This window comes from Mustela erminea, chromosome 4, assembly GCF_009829155.1.
Source record: "Mustela erminea isolate mMusErm1 chromosome 4, mMusErm1.Pri, whole genome shotgun sequence".
NCBI classification, from domain to species: Eukaryota; Metazoa; Chordata; class Mammalia; order Carnivora; family Mustelidae; genus Mustela; species Mustela erminea.
The window spans coordinates 24,241,001-24,257,437 of record NC_045617.1 but is presented as its reverse complement, the minus strand read 5'-3'; the positions used below and the strand labels follow the sequence as shown (position 1 = coordinate 24,257,437).

The following is a 16,437-nucleotide window of genomic DNA, read 5'->3' as shown; positions in this document are numbered from 1 at the left end:
TTCATAAACCTATTTTTGCATATACCAGAAGTTTTTTTCTTTTAATTGCTGAGTAGTATCCCATCAGATAACTACACCATAGTCTGTTCATTCATTCACCTGTTGATAGCCATTTGGACTGTTTCCAGTTTTAAGATATTTTGATTAAGTCTGCTAGGAACATTTATGTATGAGTCCTTTGAAGACATACGTTTTCAGTTTCTGGAGATGTTGGGTCATAGGATAGGTTCCAGTCTAATTTGGTAAGGAACTGCCTGACAATTTCCCAATGGTTGTACCGTCTTTGCTGTACCAGCAGCAGAGAAGAGGGCCAGGGGCTCTATATCATCACAACATTGGTGCTGTTAGCCTTTCACTTTAGCTATTCTACCAGGTGGAATTTAATTTGCATTTCCTAGATGACTAAAGACATTGAACAACTTCTTATGTGTATATTGGCCATTTGCATATCTTCTGTTGAAAGTGCCTGTTCAAGTCCTTTGCCCGAATATTTATTATTGGGTTGTTAACCTTTTTTATTATTGAGCTGTAGAAGTTCTATATCTATTTATCTGGATCCAATTCCTTTGTTAAATATATGTACTACAAAACTTCTTCCCCAGTCCATGGCTTGCTTATTCACTCTCTGAGTAGTGTGTGCTAATAAGCAAAGGTTTTTCAAAAGACTCCACCAAAAAATTTGCTAGAACTGTTATTGGGATTCAGCAAAGTACAGAATATAAAATCAATGCACAGAAATCTGTTGTATTTCTATACACTAATAATGAAGGAGCTGAAAGAGAAATCAAGGAATCCATCCCATTTACAAGTGTAGCAAAACCCATAAGATACCTAGGAATAAACCTAACCACAGAAGTTTATTCCTGTACTCTGAAAACTATAGAACACTTACGAAAGAAATTGAAGAAGACACAAAGAAATGGAAAAATATTCCATGCTCATGGATTGGAAAAACAAATATTGTTAAAATGTCTATACTACCCAAAGCAATCCACACATTCAATGCAACCCCAATCAAAATGACACCAGCATTTTTCACAGAACTGGAACAAATAATCCTAAAAATTGGTATGGAACCAGAAAAGACCCTGAGTAGCTAAAGTAATATTGAAAAAGGAAACCAAAGCAGGAGACATCTCAATACCAGACTTCAAGCTGTATTATCATAGTCATTAAGGCAGTATGGTACTGGCACAGATACAGACACATAGATCAATGGAACAGAATAGAGAACCCAGAAATGGGCACACAACTGTATGATCAACTAATCTTCCACAAAGCAGGGGAGAATAGCCAATGGAAAAAAGACAGTTTCTTCAACAAATGGTGCAGGGAACTCTGGACAGCAGCATGCAGAAGAATGAAACTGAGCTGCTTTCTTACACCATACATAAAAATAAATTGAAAATGGATGAAAAACATAAATGTAAGACAGGAAACCATCAAAATCCTAGAGGAGAACATAGGCAGCAACCCCTGTGACCTCGGCGGCAGCAACTTCCTACTAGACACATCTCTGGAGGCAAGGGAAACAAAAGCAAAAATGAACCATTGGGCCCTCCTAAACATAACAAGTTTCTTCACAGCAAAGGAAATAATCAACAAAACTAAGAGGCAACCTATGGAATGGGAGAAGATATTTGCAAATCACATTATCAGATAAAGGGCTGGTATCCAGAATCTATATAGAACTCAAACTCAACAAAATAAAGGATCCAGTTAAGAAATGTGAAAAAGACATGAACAGCTATTTCTCCAAAGAAGACATCCAGATGGTTAACAGACACATGAAAAATGCTCAATATGACTCAGCATCAGGGAAATACAAATCAAAACCACAGTGAGATACCACCTCATACCAGTCAGAATGGCTAAAACCAACAACTCAGGAAACAACAGATGTTGGTGAGGATGGGGAGAAAGGGGAACTCTCTTGCACTGTTGGTGAGAAGGCAAACTGGTGTAACCTCTCTGGAAAACAGTACGGAGCTTCCTCAAAAAGTTAAAAATAGAGCTACTTTACCCATAAATTGTATTCCTAAGCATTTATTCAAAGGATACAAAAATGTTGATGTGAAGGGACACATACACCCTAAGGTTTATGGCAGCATTATTAATGATAGCCAAATTATGGAAAGAGCCCAAATATTTGTCCATTGACTGATGAATGGCTAAAGAAGGTATGATATACATATATAATGGAATATTACTCTACCATCAAAAAGAATGAAATCCTGCCATTTGCAATAACATGGATGGAGCCAGAGTGTACTATGCTAAGCAAAATAAGTCAATCAGAGAAAGACAAATACCCTATGATTTCACTCATATGTGGAATTTAAGAAAAAAAAACAAAAACAGATTAACAAGGATGCCTACATGGCTCAGTCGGTTGGGCGTCTGCCATTCGGCTCAGGTCATGATCCCAGGTTCCAGGGATCAAGTCCCACATTGGGCTCTCTGCCCAGTGGGAGCCTGCTTTTCACTCTGCCGCTCCCCCAGCTTGTGCTCTCTGTCTCTCTTTCTCCCTGACAAATAAATAAATAAAATCTTTAAAAACAAAACAAAAAAACCAGTTGAACATAGAGCTAGAGAAGGAAAAATAAGATAAAAACTGAGAGGGAGGCAAACCATAAAAGACTCTTAACTGCAGAGAACAAATGGAGGTTTGGTGGAGGGAGGTGGGTGGGGGATGGGGAAAATGAGTGATGGGCATTAGCAGGGCACTTGTAGTGAGCACTGGGTATTGTATGTAAGTGATGTATCACGAAATTCTACTCCTGAAACCAATGCTACATTATTTGTTAACTTGAATTAAAATTAAATTAAATTAAATCCGGGGCGCCTGGGTGACTCAGTGGGTTAAAACCTCTGCCTTCAGCTCAGGTCATGATCCCAGGGTCCTGGGATGGAGCCCCGCATCGGGCTGTCTGCTCCGCGGAGAGCCTGCTTCCTCCTCTCTCTCTCTCTCTGCCTGCCTCTCTGCCTGCTTGTGATCTCTGTCTGTCAAATAAAAAAAATAAAATAAAATAAATTAAATTAAATCCCACCATGTAAAAATCAGAAAAAAAACCAAAAACCTATGATTTATCTCAAATTAACTGTTGCGTTTGGTGTGAGAAAGTCCTACACACAGATATCCAGTCACCCAGTACAATTTGTTGGAAAGACTTTTCTCTCTCCATTTAATTACTCTGGTGCCTTTGTCAAAACCAATTAACCAGAGGAGTTTTAGTTTCTTATCTGGACTATTTACTCTATTTCATTGACGTATTTGTCTATCTTTATGTCAATATCAAACTCTTGTAGTTACTATAACTTTATAGTAAGTCTCAAAATCAGGTAAATGTGAATCCTCCAACTTTATTTTCCTTTTTCATGATTACTTCATAATTTACAATTTGAATTTCCACATAAGTGCCAAGAACCTGCTGACAGTCAACTTGGGAGAATTGAAATCTGAGTCTTAGAATCCACAGATGTAGTGTATCTCTTTATTTACTTATGACTTTTTTTTTTTTGTCAGAAACATTTTGTAGTTTTTGGTGTAGATATCTTGCACATGTCTTATTAAATTTATTACTAAGTATATTTTGTTTTTTGATGCTATTGGAAAGGTACTTTTACTCTATTTTCCGATTGTTGTTTTTACATAGAAATACCTGTGTACATCGACTTTGTCTTCTGCTATGAAACTACTTCTAAACGACCAGACCTCATGAGGCTTTTTGTACACATCTGTAGATTTTCTATATACACAATCTGACCTGTGAATTAAAAATTATATTTCTTTCCAATCTTTTTGCCTTTTAATTATTCTGATTTCTTCTCCTTGCCTTGCTATAGTGCCTTGAACCTATGGGATAATGCTGAACATTAACAATGATATATAAAATAAATAAAATAAAATAATTTCCTAGGGGGAAATTTTCTAATATTTTATCTTTAAGTGTGGTATTATCTTTAGGTATTTACACAAGATTGAAAACGTTTCTTCTATTTTTAGTTTCCTAGCAGTTGTTGTTTTGTTTTGTTGCCATGAATGGACATGAGATTTTGTAAAATGCTTTGTCTCCATCTATTGAGATGATCATAAAATTTCTTTTATTCTGTTATTGTGAGGAATATTGATTTATAATATTCTTTTCCTATAAATCTTTGTTGAGGTTGGAAACAGGTATGGTGAATGGCTTAAAAAAACAAGATGGGAAGTCATCTCTCCTCTTCTTTCTTCTCAAAGAACTTGGGTGAGACTGGTATTATTTCTTAATTAAATATTCAATAGAATTCACCAGTAAAGTAATCTAAGTGGGAAGTTCTAAAGTTGTTAATTATAAATTCAATTTATTTAAAAGAGAATTATTTTGGTTTTCTATTTCATCTCGCATTAGATTTGTTAGTTGTGTTTTTTGAAGAATTTGTTGAATCTATTAGCATAAATTATTCACAATACTTCTGTATTATAATTTTAATATTTTTAATATCTGTAGTGATGTCCTCTCTGCATTCCTCTACTGATAATTTTCACTTTTCTTTCTTTTTCTTAATCAATCCTGTTAGAGAGTATCAATTGCATTAATCTTTTTGAAGGACCAACTTTTGGTTTTGCTAATATTTCTCTACTGTCTGATTTTTAGTCTACTGATTTTTGCTTTTAACTTGATTGCTTCCTTCATTCTACTTACTATGGGTTTAATTTGTTTTTCTTATTCTGGCTCCTTAAGGTGGAAGTTTAATTAATGATTTTAGACCTTTCTTCTTTTTCCAATATGAATATTAAAAAACATAAATTCCTGTCTAAGCACTCCTTTAGCCACATCTAACAACTTTGAGTATGTTAGGTTTCTTCTTTTCATTTTCCATCAGTTTAAAGTATTTTCTAATTCCCCTTATAATTTCTTCTTTTTTTTTTTTAAAAAAGATTTTATTTATTCATCTGACAGACAGAGATCACAAGTAAGCAAAGAGGCAGGCAGATAAAGAGAGGGGAGCAGGTTCCCTGCTGAGCAGAGAGCCCGATGTGGGGCTCGATCCCAGGACCCTGGGATCATGACCTGAGCTGAAGGCAGAGACTTAACCCACTGAGTCACCCAGGCGCCCCTATAATTTCATCTTTAATCCAAGGGTTATTTGCTGGCTTGTTTTTAATTTTCACATATTTGACATTTTCCTGATATGTTTCTGTTATTGACTTTTAGAACATTCTGTATGCTCTCAATCCTTCGAAATTTATTAAGACTTGTTTTATGGACAAGCTTTTGTTCTATTTTGGTGAATGTTCCACATATATCTGGAAAGAATGAGTATCCTGCAGCTCTAGGATGTAATGTTCTAGAAATACTAGTTAGGTTAAGTGGTTGGTAGTCCTGTTTAAATTCTCTATAGCTTTATAAATTTTTTTCTAGTTGTTCTATCAATTACTGAATGTGTAATATTAAAATCTGCAACTCTAATTGTGACTCTAACTATAAAATTGTGAATTTGTCTATCTGTCCCTTTAGTTCCGATGGCTGTTGTTGCATGTATTTTGAGCTTTATTATTGGTACAAATAAATTTAATATTTTAATACTTTCTTGATGATTTGACTCTTTTATCATTAAGAGTGACTCTCCTGGGGCGCCTGGGTGGCTCAGTCCTTAAGCATCTGCCTTCAGCTCAGGTCGTGATCTCCGGAAGGAGCCTTGCTCTATGGGGTTCCTGATTCTTCCTCTCCCACTCCCCTTGCTTGTGTTCCCTCTCTTTTATTTAAATAAAATGTTAAAAAGGAAAAAAAAAGAGTGACTCTCTATATTTATGTTAAAACTACTTGTCTTTAAGTCTATTTCAATGACATTAATATAGTCACTCCATCTTTCTCTTAATTACTGTTTGCATGCTTTCTTTTATTGATCTGTTACTTGTGACCTATGTTTAATTTTTATACTTAAAATGTGTCTCTTGTAGCCAGCAGAGTGAAGTTTTTTGTTGTTGTTACGCAGTCTGTAAATCACTGCCTTTAAGTGAAGTTTTTGGTCCAATTGTATTTATTTATTTATTTAAGATTTTATTTATTTGACAGAGAGAGAGAGCACGTGCACAAGCAGGGGGAGCAGCAGAGGGAAAGAGAGAAGCAGGCTTCCTGCTGAGTAGACAGCCTGACTCCAAGCTCCATCCCAGGACCCTGGGATCATAATCTGAGCCCAAGGCAGCTGCTTGACTGACTGAGCCACCCAGGCACGCTGGGCCATTTGTATTTAATGTAATTATTGAAAGAGTTGACTTTGGGATGCCTGGGTGGCTCAGTGGGTTAAAGCCTCTGTTTTTGGCTCAGGTCATGATCCCAGGGTCTCAGGATCGAGCCCCAGAGCCCCATATCCGGCTCGGCGGGAAGCCTGCTTCCCCTTTTCTCTCTGCCTGCCTCTCTGCCTACTTGTGATCTCTGTCTGTCAAATAAACAAATAAAATCTTAAAAAAAAAAAAAAAAAGAAAAGAAAAGAAAGAGTTGACTTTGAGCCTACCAGTGAGCTATTTGCTCACTACTTGTCTTTTATTTTTCTCTTCCTCCCTTCTTTTGTATTAACTGAGTGAATTTTTTTTTTAAGAATTCCATTTTTATCTCTGCTTTTGTCTTCTCAGCTTCTTGCTGTTAGCTGTGTTCAAGTTCTCTTATCCATTGTTCCCCAATGGCTACTCTGTTATTAAGTCTATCTAGTGGATTTTTTTTTTTTTATGTCTTGTATTTTATTTTTCGGTTCTAGAGTTTCAGTTTCCACTTGTTTTTATTTTTAGAGTTTCCATTTCTCTTCCTTAAAATCCATCTCTTTTCCTTAAATTACTTAACATGTTTATAATAGTTAATTTCAAGTACTTAGCTGATAATTCCAATGCCTGAGCCACCTGTGGATATGTTCCTATTGTCTGCATTTTTTCTTAATCATGAGTAACATTTCCCTGTTTATTTACATATGGGTCTTTTAAAAAATTGTACTCCAGGGACACCTGGGTGGCTCAGTCAGTTAAGCAGCCAATTCTTGGTTTCAGCTCAGGTCAAGATCTCATGGGTCTTCTGCTTGGATATTCTCTCTCTCTGCCCCCAATTGTGCACACACGGGCACACGTGCTGTCTCTCTCTCTCAAATACATAAATCTTTAAAAAAATGAAATAAAATAAAACCGTACTCTAGGAATTGTGTACAGAAAACCAGTAGCAAATGGAATACATTTACCCAGAGTCGAATTGGCCTGGTGCTGAGCAGTACCTTTATGCAGACCGAGTTAACTGCTGATTTGCTCAGCTCCTAGCCAGTGTCCTCTATTCTTTGTTTATCTTTGAATTCAACACTTACAGGGCCCCCAGAATCCAAAAACCAGGAGAATGTCGAAAACTACATGGTTTTTCTCTGCCCACCAGCCCCTCCTTCACTGGTACTGTCTCAGCAAAGATCGGAGATGAATTTGTGGTGGTTTTATGTCTTTTTTACATATGTATTTTTGTGCCATTTGTTAATATATTGCTTCTCAGCAACATATCCATCTTTCTTTGCCCTACTCTGGGATCCTGGGGTGATTCTGCAGACTACATTTCTCCCTTGACAGTTGGAAGTTGACAGTTAGGCCCTGTCAACAGAAAGCACTGGAGAGACATCGCAAATCTGAAAGAGAAAGAAGGGACTTTTTCTTCTTCCACTGTTTTGTCTCTCTACTTGGTGGCAAATTGATAGGCATGCCAGGGCCCTGGCAGTGGTTCCCAGTCTAAGTTCCTTGATTATTAACTTTTCTGTCAGCTTTAGTGCTGGCTACTGCTTTCTGTAGTTACTACTTTTTTTTTTTTTTAAAGATTTTATCATTTATTTGACAAATAGGAAGAGAGAGCGTGAGATCACAGGTAGGCAGAGGCAGGCGGGGGGTGGGGGGTGGGAGCAGGATCCCCGCTGAGCAGGGAGCCACATGTGGGGCTTGATCCCAGGACCCTGAGATCATGACCTGGGCCAAAGGCAGAGGCTTAGCCCACTGAGCCACTCAGGCACCACTGCAGCTACTACTTTAGAGTTCTCCTTTATCTCTTTCAGTAGTTAACCACCTTTCATGTAGTTAGCAATTCTTTATATTAAATCTTCCTTGTTTGGGGCGCCTGGGTGGCTCAGTGGGTTAAGCCTCTGCCTTCAGCTCAGGTCATGATCCCAAGGTCCTGGGATCGAGCCCCACATCGGGCTCTCTGCTCAGCAGGGAGCCTGCTTCCTCCTCTCTCTCTGCCTGCCTCGTTGTCTACCTGTGATCTCTGTCTGTCAAATAAATAAATAAAATCTTTAAAAAAAATCTTCCTTGTTCAAACTTTGCCTATGGCTAATACCTTCTGACTGAACCCAAGGTTCTTTCAGATTCTAATCCCTCCTACCAGCTCACACTGTATATGAAGCCTAATTGATTTCTCCTTGTCGGTTCTCTGCCTTTTGCAGGTCCACTCCTCCATTCCAGACCCAGGTCACACCTTCAATGGTCCCAACGCAGCACAATCCTTGCACACACTCTCCCCAACTCCTGCAATCCCTTCCCCACCTCCCTCACTCAGAGTCATCCTTCCAGACGGGCATCTGCATCTGGGAAAACTCCCCACTTCTACATCTACCTGTATCTGCCCATTCCCCAGGTATGGAAGCTATAGTTTCCTGCTCTACCTGGCAAGGGATCATTTCTCTCTAGATATGATTCATCAGGATTTCCTTGCACCCACCACTTTTTGTTAGTCCCATTGAAAAACACTGCTTCTTCCCATGACCAGAAGTTTTTCACATCCTACTACATCCTGACTAGAAGCAGATACCTCTAGGTATGCTTCACATGCAAAGAAAATTTCTAGAAGGATACAGTTACAGTGCTAAGAACTGAGAAATATGGAAAGGGAGTGAGCACATAAGAGAGAGCAATTCTTACCTCTTACTATAGTCTTCATGAATTCATTCATTTAGTCAATAAATATTTATTGAGCACCTACTGCATGCTACTGCTTCAGGCACTAAGAATATAGTAGAAACAACAACATAAAGTCAAGGAACTTACATTCTCTCAGAACTTATGTTCTAGTAGGGAGAGGCAGACTATAAGTAATCAAATATATAATATGCCAAGTGATGATAAATGTTAATAAGACAAAATCAGGATAAGGGAGCTAAAGCGTGATGGTAGTGATGGTTTTATTCCATAATGATGGTCTGAAGACCTCTCTCATTAAAGAATATTTGAGCAGAGACCTCAAGGAGCTTGGAGGGTGAGCAGAAGGATGTTCCAGTCAGAGAAGAAAGCAACTACAGGAGTCTTATGGTGGGTGTGTGACTGATTTTAACTAAAGCTGTGTGACAAGACAGTAAGGATATGGAACAGAGCGTGACAGAGCAGGGGAGGGAGAAAATAAGATAAGATGGGGGGTGGGGGTGCGGCAGAGCATGGAGGGCTCTATAGGCCACTTAAGATCACTGCTTCTTTCTCCAAAGCCTGGCAGAGAGATGATCTGACTCACATTTTTACAAACTTACTCTAGTGGCTGGGAGTAGAACACAACTTTGGAGGTTCTGTCCTAATTTACTAATTTTCTTTGTAAACAAGAATAGGTGTATGTACAACTTGTATAACTTGAAAAAATAATTTTAAACTTGAAAAAATAATTTTAAAAAATAATTTTAAAAAATAATTTTAAAATAAATAAATAACCCTAGCAGCCTGCTACAAAATTAAGTCTTGGCAGAACGTTCACAGTTGCATGAGGCCAGACCCCACAGGAAGACAAGATAGGATCTGGGGTTCCATTTCTCCATGTTAATTTCCACCTTTTAGATTCAGTGTACACAAAGGGAGTCCAGAGGAGATAGGAGACAATATGGGCCAGATGCAAATCGTGATTTGTTTAAACTTTCTAAACAGACTTAAAATTTGGAATAATATCAATAATAATCATTATTCTTATATAATGAAATATAAAAACAACAAATATGTAAAAATAAATAATTATGCTATCATAATAATGATTGGTATTTTTGGAATAACAATATTTGGAATCAAATCGTATATTTTATACTATGCCTATGTAAATGTGTATACGTGTGTCTGCACACACATATGCACATACACATCCATTTAATTTTAAAAATTGGCTAGCTCTGTAAACTCCTGCTACCAGAAGGTATTATCCAATTGTCCTTTTCTTTTTGTTATCCCTTAGGGGGAAAACGTGTGGCAAAGCTGGAGCTCTTGAGGTAGCCACGAACTGAGCTAGACCCAGAGCTCTCTCCTGGGAGGAGACCTGTGGTGTGAGAGCCAGCATCAGCTCTCTGTGTGGGTTGGGGTAGGGTGGACATGGCCCAGGTATGGGCTGCGAATCAAGTTCATCTTTCCTGACCGTCCTAATTCTAGATTCCCCACATTCCTTGCCTCCATATGCCTTGGTTCCTGCTTGCACATGCCTGCCCCCATTGCTGGAGATGACTGAATGCAAATTCTTCCTAATCCTGATTTGAACTCTGCCTCCCAGAAACTACTCTCCTCAGGCCTTACCTCTTACCCCTTGGATGGGAAAGTCCATTCTTCCCTTCCTAGGGAAGAAGAAGTCTCTACGTTTCTAGAGGAGGATCAAGACAAGACTCACACCTTCAGCCTGCCTTTCTCACCTCACTTCTCTCTGGTCCAGCCTGAGGACCGGCTATCACTGATCTACAGACAAGAGATGTCCAGCCTCTTAGAATCCATCAGCCATCAGCCATCTCTGCCCTGCCACATCCTTCCATGTGGCTCATTGCCTCATTAGACTCTCTGCCTCATCCAGCAGAGAGTGCTTCTCCCTGCCTGCCTTCCCATGGCACCCTGTGGGCACTCCCATAGCTCACACCCCAAAGCACGGGAATCCTGTGTGATTGGCTTGGCTCACTTCTCTGTACCCTAGTCAGATTGAGAGCTTCTCTGAGGCAGGAGCCACCAGGCCTCTCATAGGGGTGAGCATACAGCTGACGCTGAATAAATATATGTTGAGTAGAGTGATTAATTAACAAATGAAATCAACATGGGCACTTGCTCACCCTTACGTAACTAGAATCCCACATCAATTTTTTACAAGTCTTATCAAAGATGAAGAAAAAGGAAAAAAAGATGTCAAGGCAAGTTTTCCCAACTCAAAGGACTGTAGTGAGTACTTTTTGGAACAAAAAAATAGTCTCGATCCATTCTCTCCTCATTTCCCTAAGGACAGAGGTCCCTGCCTGTCCTTAAACAACTTGTAGAAGAGAAAGAGAACAGAATTCATTGAGTGGCACCTGTCACATGCCAACCCCTGACAAGGTGCCTTTCACCAATTACCTCCCTGATCTCTCATAATCCTCTCCTTGGGGCGGCCTCACTGTTCCCATTTCACAGATGAGGACCTTGGTGCTGTGTATGCTACACGGGGTCTGTGACACCAAAAACAGAACCATGGAGATGTGTGCTTGACCCTAGAGCACTCCTTTTCCACAGCCCAGTATGCCTCTGGGAAGGAAAAACATAAGGAAGGAGCAGAAATGAACAAAGAGAAATAATGGGAAAATGAAGGCAGTTGGAGACCCCTGGGATAAAAGAGAAAAGGAATGGTAGCTGGAGGAGGCTGTAAGGTCAGAGCGAGTTTTCCTCTTCCCCTTCCCCTTCCTCTCCTCCCTCCTGCCTCCTCCTCTACTTCTTCCTCCTCTTCCTTCTCCTTCTCCTTTAAAACTGTCTTATACAGAAGATAACTAAGTGTGTTGCAGCAAAGCAGAACAAGACAGAGAGGTGGCTTGGATGTTTGAGAGAAAAAGCGGAGTAGATTAAGGTCTTGGAGAAGATGTCTGGGTTCAAGTTAAGACATGAGTAGACTTAACCTGGAAGAGGCAGGAGAGATTTTGTTTTCTCAGATTCTTCTGGAAGGACAGGAGGGAGGCAGACTAACATTTGTCAGTGACAGCTAGAGCCTGGGGCTTTGCACAGCAAGGGCTTTGCACACGTTAGGTCAGTTTGTCCTCACAATCAGCTTTTGCTGTAAGCATTAAGGTCTCTCTTCCAGGTGTCAAGGCAACGGGTATCAACACAGAAGAGAGGGTTCAGCCCGCATGAGGGAGAGCACAATGAATGGAGAGCGGAGGGCTGTGGGAAATGCCTGGAGTTTCTGGGGTGGGTATTGCCATCCAAACCACATGGCCCCCAAGATAAAATAGATGCTATGTGGCCCGTTACAGAAAATGTTTGCTGACCCTTCTAGTACTCCCTCAGCTGCCTGGGGACTCAGACACCTCCTACTCTTTTTTCTATTACAGGAAATTGCCTAAAATACAGGGAGGTCAATAGATATCAAGAAAAGATGAATAAATAGGAAAACATCAGGCAGCACATTTTTCAACAGCATGCTATTCTCACTCAATCTGAGGCAGATGGGGATTGTGGCCTTTTTAAAGCATTGTATCCTGCCATTTTGATACCCTCAGTTAAAACCAGACTGATTTTAACTATACCCGAAAACTCCAATTATACCCAGAGAAATGTGGCCAAAGCCACATTTTCAACTTGACTCTGTTCTTCTAACTATAAATTTCCCAACTCAGCTCAGGGAAGAATGACATAAAGTTTCACATATGTGGTGGGCTGTTTTATAGGCCCTCTGATCTAAGAGCACATGGCAGCTCTGATGTTGGCCCTGGGACCTGATGAGAAATCAGCCCGGTTCTGAAGTATCATATTCCTAATTATAAGAAGAACAATGGCATTGGAATGGACAGACATTATCTCCGGGAAGAACCAGGACATGTGGGGGGATTGGAGAGCATGAGAGCCCAGGGATTCATATGGAGAAGGTCAAGGTTATTTGGTAGATAACCATGTATATTCCCACCAGCCTCAGAAAAATATCTAAGGATGGGCTCCTTTTTCTTTCTTTCCTCATGGAATAGAATAGGATTTGTCACAGGGCCAAGTGACACAATGGAGTCATATGCCCACCACCTTCTCTAGTTTTCCTAGGCAGCTTTTAACTTACAGGGCCCCTTCTCATCTCGAGAAGGAAAGACAGTCAAATGAGATTTTGTTCCTATTAGACAATGAACAGAGAGGCTCAGTCGACATTCCATGTACTCAATGACATAATGCTATTAGCTTCAATTTACTGTGTATTCCCTATGGGCCAGGCAATATACAAAGTGTTGGATCCAGCTCATTTGCTCCTAATGGCAACCTGTGATCCAGGTGTTAATGTCTTGCATTTTCACGGTGGGAAGGTTGAGGCTCACAGAGGTCAAAAGAGGCCACATGACCATAAGGCAATGGCAGGACCAAGGGGCAAAGCCTAGGCTGCCCTGACACCAATGGTGAACCACAGAGACTCGTGTGCGAGGCAGCAGCTGTCCTCAGAGTTAGCCTTAGTTGAGAAGAAAACACAATCACACACACACACACACACACACACACACACAAACACATCCCAGTGAAACCCCAACGTAAGGAAGCAGGATTGAGGTACAGACCTGAATGGCCCTCCAAGAGTAAAGACAGCGGCTGGACGAAGGCTAGGAGGCTTTCTGGAAGAAGTGATCCTTGGAGGGCTGGAGAACCACTTCTGGCCCTAGTGGCTACTCACCTGACTTTGTCTGCTTGGCCAGAGGCAGTGACTTGCCCATCAGAGGGGCTCAAGGATTATTTGTCAAGGTGACCAACAATTTTAAATAACGCCACCAATGGGTGTCTACTTCTCCACGAACACAGTGAGACCTGGTAACCACCATCCAAGGCGTAACCTGGTGGTTCTGCCCCTTCGTGTTGCCGTCCCGTGGCCCACGGCTGTGCATCTTGCCTTCCTGACCTTAGCACTGGGCCTCCAAGTGGCGGCTTTCCGTCGAAGTCCCCATCCTAGCCTGGCAGTGGGCCCTTTGCCTCCAATTATTCCCACCATCTCCCACTGGAGCTCCCCCGCCCCTCCAGTGCCAGGACTGAAGGTGAAAGAAATGGGAAGGAGAGCGGCACTGATAGACCCTGCCATTTCCAAGGCTGCATCACTGACCGAGGGCATTTGCCATTTCTTTCTCATGCTTCCTGGCTCTTTGCCCCTCAGGTGCCAACGTTAGCTGGCCCCTCCCACTCTGGCCCCTCCCAGTATGGGCCCCCCCACTCTGGGCTCCTCCCACTCCAGGCTCCTCCCACTCTGGCGCTCAGAGGCTTCCCTGGAGTAAATCCACTTCAGCAACAGTGGGTGGAGAGGAGGTAAATTTAAAGGAGTCTTAGGGGACGGAGAAATTATTTGGTTATACGTTCCTAATTTTTTCTGCTTAATTCCCATAAATTTCAGGGGTCACATACGGTAACAGCTTTTGACTTACGGTGTTCTTATTCTTGCATTGTATTTAAACCAAACTGTGGAAAGGTAGCAAGAGTAAAAAGAGCCTTTTAAAAACGCTTTGGGATCCATCACTGGGTCAAGCCATTTCTGTCCATCTCTGCCACCACTCTGTTAAAACAAGAACTGTGCGCGCTGACAGCCAAGTAGCTGCTTGGTGTTGGACGTCAGCCCACCAGGAGTCCTCCCCTTCTCAGAAACTTTTTTTTGCCATTCCCCAGCCTCTGCCACCTGAAGACCTTTTAATGGCTGCCGAGGGCGCGGAAGGAAAGCACGCTTTGGCTAAACTTTGCAGGGCCACGTCTCACTCCGCGGGCATAGCGCACGGATATTCCCAAGACCTCTAATTAAAATGCCTACAGTCGACCGGTAGCTCCTGTTTCATTGCCCAGGGGTTGCAAAACTCCCTGCTAATGCTGAACACAAATTAACAAAATGCTGTGTCAGCCTTTCTTGTCCCATTACAGCGTTATTGTCATATTTATTAGCATAGTTCCCTGTAGGACCCTGGCGGAATATCGAAAAATTGAGCTAAGCCCTCTCCTTGGCGCGGCACACATCAAACCTGCAACTCGAGCTCGCAGCAACTCCCCCTCCACCCAAGACAAGCCGCCAGTGTTCTCACGCTGGATGGGGACGGTCCCTCAAACTGTAATTATCTTCCACTGACGCTACTGTGAAAGGACTAGGCTGTTCACCGCTTTTACGTCAAAGAACAGTTCTTTATTCGTTTACCAAAATGTACTAACCTACAACACTACCATGAATTAATTACACACCCAGGGGAAAACAAACAAACTTCACCCATCACGTTGTTCTAAATCGCATTAGCCTAATTGCTTGATATGCAGAATTAAGTTTACTTTCGCGCGTCTCCCTCAATTCCTCCCCGTCCCGTTCTGTGTCTGTCTGGCTGCCTGCGTCTGCGCTCGTCTGGGGGAGAAGTATTTTACCCCGAGTAACAAGAAGGTTAAAAAAAAGGGAGAAAACCAAACCAAACCAAACCAAACACCTCTTTGGAATGTCTGACAAGGAAGGAAAGGTATGTACCATTACCATTTTGTTCTTGGCAACAACAGGGACATATATCCTGATACCTTCCTTTTTTCCGCTTGCCCACCAAAATGTTCTCAAGTTAGGCCGCAGGAGAAGAGGCGGAATGTAAATATTATATAAAAAGGGGGCATAGCGGCAGTCTGTGTAAGGAATCAAGGGCAGGGGAGTGATGTGTAAGCAAGGTCTTGAAAGACAGGAAGAATTTCATCACCCGGAGAAGTGAAGGAAGAGGGGAGAGAAAGTGCAGAAACACAGAGGCTTCGAGAATCAATGGGGAATCAAAAGGCTCACATGGCCTTTTCCATTTCTATTTTTGCATGTTTTACACTATGTATAACATATTAAGGTATTAGTATGTTTATAATCTATGATACATACATTGGAGATGCGCACTCGAGGAATTATTTATAATAGGGAACACGATCCAAATATTTGGCAACCATTGGCATAAGGGAATCTATCTGAGATTTCTAAGCACCTGAGTGGCTAGAGCATGTGGGTGTCTTAAAAAGTAACCTTGTGTGATGCATGAGGTGGGGTTGGGGGGAGGACTGCGGGCAGAGAAGTGGAGCTGGAGGCCACGACCATGGTCCGGGTGGAGGGTGCTGGTGAGGACCTGGACAAGGCCAACAGAGAGGGTGGAGGTGGGAAAAGGAGCAAGTACAGGAAATTCTTTTGGAAAAGTAGCATCAGGTAGGACTTCCATTTGGAAGGCATGGGGTAAGGAAAGTTTGGGATTCTGAAACTGTTACTTTCAGAGGAGTAACAGTGATAGTGTTTGTGAAGACAGAATAAAGAAGAAACTATGGGGAAGAGGGCAAATGAGAAGTCCAGCTTTGGAAACGTTGAGTTTAGGTTGCCTATAGAACATGCGGGTGGAGGTGGCCATTGAAACAGTTGGAATTCCAGCCTGAAACCCAAGGAACTAGCCAAGACAGACTTTGAGTACATAACCCCCTTACGTGGGGACCCATCTCTTTTTCCGCCCCTGAGTCCTTCAGTCTATCTAGAAAACGCAAGGAGCGCCTCT

General features: G+C 41.5%; 1 protein-coding gene and 1 long non-coding RNA gene across 8 annotated transcripts in view; one reads left to right on the top strand and one right to left on the bottom strand.

Moving 5' to 3' along the window:
* Positions 1 to 16,437, bottom strand: part of SCML4 (Scm polycomb group protein like 4) — a 99,779-nt gene that overhangs the window by 70,560 nt on the left and 12,782 nt on the right. The window lies entirely within an intron of this gene.
* LOC116588156 lies at positions 11,453 to 12,358 on the top strand. The gene is made up of 3 exons (XR_004284812.1): positions 11,453 to 11,610; positions 12,036 to 12,142; positions 12,286 to 12,358. It is a non-coding gene; the product is annotated as an uncharacterized LOC116588156 (long non-coding RNA).